Genomic DNA, 5,391 nt, shown 5'->3' with positions numbered 1-5,391 from the left:
ACATGAACTAGACGCTGAATTCAATTTCTCTCACACTCAAACCCTCCGAATCCCATTCAAACCCTTGTTTCTTCAGTTTCGAAGGAAAAACCATCCAAATTCTGTAATATGACGACGGAAAACTCTCATGCATCATCGAAGAAAGGTTGGATAAAGTTTTTTACTTATTTCACTTTAGTTTTTGCTCGATTTTATCATTTTGCCTGCGATTCTCGTTTTTTTTAGATTCTATAGTTTTTTAGTGTAGATTTAGAGTTACATATGACAGCATGATGAATTTACATTGAATTTACTTCATACTTGGTTTTGTATCATGAATTCATACCTTATTCCATATCCTAACCTCCTGACCTTTTACACTTGAGAAGCCATGATCTGCTACTATTAAAACGCTTTGGTTTAGAAAAGTGTGTGCAGCAGTAATGCAGATTCGAAGCAGTTTATTTGAGTGTTGATTTTGTGAGTAGTGTTTTGTTCTACCTAAGTGACAAGTTATGCTCTCTCTGCTGTTTTGAACTCATTGAAATTTAGTAAATGATAGTTTCAGAAGGTAAAATGATAGTTGCACTTGATAAAATGATGGTTTCAGAGGATAAAATGATATTTTCAGGGGATAAAATGATAGTTGCACTTGATAAAATGATGGTTTCAGGGGATAAAATGATAGTTTAAGGGGATAAAATGATACTTTGACTTTATATAATGACATAAATCATTTAACACACTGAAATCTTTTGTGTATTAGGAAAGAAAATTCGTGATGCTGCTGCTGATGATGATGATAGACTGTTAATGATGGTTTCAGAAGGTAAAATGATAAATCTTTTGTGTATTAATGATAAATCTTTAAATTGAAAATGATAGTTTCAGAAGGTAAAATGATAAATCTTTTGTGTATTAATGATAAATCTTTAAATTGAAAATGATAGTTTCAGAAGGTAAAATGATAGTTGCACTTGATAAAATGATGGTATCAGGGGAAAAAATGATAGTTTCAGGGGATAAAATGATAGTTTCAGGGTATAAAATGATAGTTTCAGAAGGTAAAATGATAGTTGCACTTGATAAAATGATGGTTTCAGGGGATAAAATGATAGTTTGAGGGGATAAAATGATAGTTTCAGTGGGTAAAATGATAGTTTCAGGGGATAAAATGATAGTTTCAGAAGGTAAAATGATAGTTGCACTTGATAAAATGATAGTTTCAGGGGATAAAATGATACTTTGACTTTATATAATGACATAAACCGTTTAACACACTGAAATCTTTTGTGTTTTAGGAAAGAACATTGGTGATGCTGCTGCTGCTGCTGATGATAGACTATTAGTAGATGAAATAGAACGTATAAGAAATAATAAGAAAAGAAAGAATGATGATGCAAGTAATAGTAAGGTAGCTTCAAAGAAGGGCAAGAAAATAGTTGTTCAAGATGATACTGCCATTCAGACACCGACTGTCACGACCGCATTTTCTAAGGATAGAAAACACGGTTGATCGCGACTAGGGGAGGATTTAAAGAAGCGGGGAAGAAAGGGGAAAAGCAACACAACTCGACCATAGCTCCAAACAAATGGGAAAAACTCGAAATAAAATCAGAGTTTTGAACAAAATAGACTTGAGTCTTTTAAGATGCACAACGGAAGCAAATGAACGCGGTTCTATGTATGAAGACATGAACCTCCGAGAGTCAAAATCTGACTGAATTAAATGTCTTGTCTCAATAGCACTTCCTCCACCACTTCGCTGCTCAACCTGCACATTTAGAAATATATGCAGGGCTGAGTACAAAAGTACTCAGTGAACACATTGCCGAAAATACAAGAATACATTTGAAAATATTGTCAAGCCATCATCACAGTAACACTCGGGGGGTGTTTATTGAAAAGGCCCGAGTTTACTAAAAATATTCATATTGGGCCCTTTTTCCTGTTAGCCATATCTGCTCACATTGTGCCGTCGAGATGGTGTTCTCGCCCGGTCACCTTCTCTGCCCATCATGTCAGAGGATTCCATGTGCCGGGAAGGTGGCCACCTTCCTCGGTCACCTTCTCTGCCGTTCACGGTCAGAGGTTCCCAGTAGGGACACCACCCTACCAGGACTCAAAATCGAATCGATTCACATATATCATCATTCATAAGTCACTTGGCCTTAGCCAAACAGATAGGCATCATACACAAAACATTTATGGCAAGACAACATCTTAAAAAAAAATCACGAACATGTGTTCGTGTTATCACAAAATACGATTTGTATTTTTAGTATAGGAAAGCTCACCTCGTTGGCTTAAAACTCCTTAACTTGAATTTTCCTGACTCCACCCTTAACTCACAGAGATAGCCTTTTGAAAACAAACAACGTACTAATAAGACTCGAGAAATTCACACACTTATAGGAATGCATGCCCCTACTTTATTTCTTTTATCATTTGTTCACCGTTAGAAAATTTTAGAAACTTGCATATTAATTAAATTGGGAAATTTAATTAATAGCACTTCTTTATTAAACTTAATTGTTCCTGTGACTTGAGAACGTCGTCTCCCTCTTTCTTTCCATTTCCTTAGCGGCCGCCCGAGGCGTCGCGGGGCAATGCTGGTCGGCCGCTTACGCCCATAATTCCTCCGTTGGCTCATCGTATTTTCCATCATAATATCGAACAAAAATCCCAAAAAATTTATTTAAGCGCATAATTGAATTATCGCAACTATTTCCCTTTTTTTAAGAAAAATTATATGTTTTCCGGACTTGGGATAAAATTATTCATCCCTCGAAATATTCCGGGATTAATTAAATAATTCGTCACAATTAAATTATCGACCCAACGATTTAATTAAAAACCCAATACTTAATTATTTACCTCACCTCTTACTTGTCATTTAATTTAAAAGCCCCAATTAAACAAATAAAGGAGCCCAATCTAGCAACCATCCCCATTTTAATTAATTGGCCCAAGAAAACAAGTAAAGGCCCAAATTCTTTTATCAATACAATTGCCCAATTTTGACTCCCATTTTCCCCAAATCGGTCAACTCTCTCTCCCCCTATCTTCTTTCTTCTTTCTTCTCTCTCTACCCGCCTCCCTCAATCGCAGAAGCCATCCCCCTTCTGTCGCTCTCTCTCCGGCTCGACGCCGCCGTCGGAGCTGCCGCGGCGGTCGCCAGGAAGTCGCCAGCTGCTGCTGCCTCGCCGCCTCTGTCCGTCCGCCGTCGTAGAGTCGCCGGGAGAAGCTGCTACCGCAGCGAGGAGGAACGCCGCCGTCGCCCGCTGCAGCTCGCCGTCGGCCACCACTGCTGCTTCGTCGCCGTCGGTCGTCGCTCCTGGAATGGAGGAACCCAGCCGCTGGAGCGGCCACCCTCCTGCCGTCGCCGGGAGTCCAGCCGCCGGCCAAGCACCGCGCAGCCCCGAACACGCCCGGAACCACCCCGAAACGTCCCGCAATCAACCCGAACAGCCCCGAAGATAAGTTCTTAACTTGATTTCAGTTCTTTACAGGTTCGATCTTTAATTTGGTTGCTTCGATTTATTCGATTCGAGGATTGATTTCAGATCGTGGTTATTGTTTTGATTGTGCGATTTGATCGGTGATGCTGGTTGATTGAATTAAGTGGGGAGTGAAGTAGGATGATGTGTTGGGAGCAGAATGCAATAATTCACGTTTTAAAAATTTGGGTAGGAAAAATACCTTGAACAGATTTCAAAAGAACAACGGGTAGCTCCTTCTCTCGAATTTGGATTCTTGGTTTCTTGAATTTGATTGAGTAGAAGTTGAGAAGAATAAATCATGTTCTTGTTGCAGAAGAATGAAATAGGAGAAAACTAATTTGTGAAAGAGTATTATAGAGGGGAGGTTGATAGATATGGGAGAGATTTGCATAAAAGTACATATACATAAAAGATAAAGATGGTAAGTGGCGTAACTTGCAAGATGCAAGTGGCTTATCTGCTAAGAATAAGATGAAAGTTGTATGACATTATTCCTATCTCAAATATGATTTGCTGCTCTTACTTAAACGCAGCATTTAATGCTGTGCTGAAAAATTTGATCCTCCCGGATCTGCCTATCCCTTTCTTTTATATTTTATTTGTTTTATTAAATTTTATTATTTGTATATTTATTTAGTTTATTTAATTTGGTATAGGAAAAACCCAGTTTAAGTTCGTGGCTTTGGTGTAGGAAAACAAATAACATCCATAGTCTTCCCTGATGATGTACCAAACTTTCTTGGAGTGCGAGCACGACCGTAGAACGGGCTGCGTGAACTTTTCTCTAAATGAAATAGATAAGGATCCGATAAATTTGTATGATAATAATTTAGCGGACTTCGGAGATATGCTGGATATTATAAATTTTTATTTGGTGTTACTATTTTCTTTACTTGAAATATTCGTTCGAGAACGAAGCAACGATTATTTATAATTCCAAGATCAATTATTATACATGAAAATGACAGATTTCGAATACTACAACGATCAATTATTATTTATCTTTAGGCTAATAATAATAATAAGGTACGAAAGTTCGGGTTGTTACATTCTACCCCTCTTAAAAGAAATTTCATCCCGAAATTTAGGATGTATTTAGACAAAAAGCTCGGAATATTTCTCCTTCATTTTCTCTTCTAGCTCCCATGTTGCTTCTTCCTGTCCGTGGTTTTTCCATAAAACCTTCACTGTAGTAATCGACTTATTCCGAAGCTGTTGCATCTTTCGATCTAGTATTTCTACCGGCTTTTCTTCGTAACTCAGGTCAGGTTCTAGAGCGATTTCTTCGTGACGAATCACAGGTTTTGGGTCGAACACGTACCTTCGAAGTTGGGAGACGTGTAATACGTTGTGTACTATCCCAAAGTTGGGTGGTAAAGCCAAGCGAGATGCTAGTGGGCCCACATCTTCCAGAGTTTCATATGGTCCAATAAACCGTGGTTCCAACTTTTCCTTGAGTCCAAATCTAGTTATTCCTTTGGAAAGGGATACTTTCGAAAAGACCTTTTCTCCGATGTTAAATTTCAATTCGATTCGACGTTCACGACGTAGGTATTTTTTTTTCTGCAGTGGTCAGCGTCTTGCCTCCCATGAGGGTCTCACGGGAGGAAATATAGTGTTGATCTAACCGTTTTAACTTTGATAAGAACTGAATTTGAGATCCCAAGAAAAATATTCGAATCGTTCTTTTATGTGTAGGCTCCAAGGTAACCATGAAAACAAAACAATTATAATTATTTCAATTACGTGAGTGTTTGGTTCACCACAAACTCTCACCAGTAGCTTGCAACAAAGGTTTTCATGAAGTGCAAAGACTAGGCTCAATTGGGTTCATTATGCTCACTCCCAGAAAAGAAAAGATACAACTTTAAAGGGCTTGAGCTATACCCATAGAGCTTGGAAATTTTAT

General features: G+C 38.3%; 1 long non-coding RNA gene across 1 annotated transcript; it reads left to right on the top strand.

Annotated features, from left to right (window-relative positions):
- Positions 1-2,717: 2,717 nt before the first annotated feature.
- Positions 2,718-4,362, top strand: LOC121771412. The gene is made up of 2 exons (XR_006044032.1): positions 2,718-3,491; positions 4,139-4,362. It is a non-coding gene; the product is annotated as an uncharacterized LOC121771412 (long non-coding RNA).
- The last annotated feature ends 1,029 nt before the right edge of the window (positions 4,363-5,391 follow it).

The sequence above is a fragment of the Salvia splendens genome, chromosome 16 (genome assembly GCF_004379255.2).
Source record: "Salvia splendens isolate huo1 chromosome 16, SspV2, whole genome shotgun sequence".
NCBI classification, from domain to species: domain Eukaryota; kingdom Viridiplantae; phylum Streptophyta; class Magnoliopsida; order Lamiales; family Lamiaceae; genus Salvia; species Salvia splendens.
This window is presented reverse-complemented; position numbering and strand designations above follow the sequence as displayed.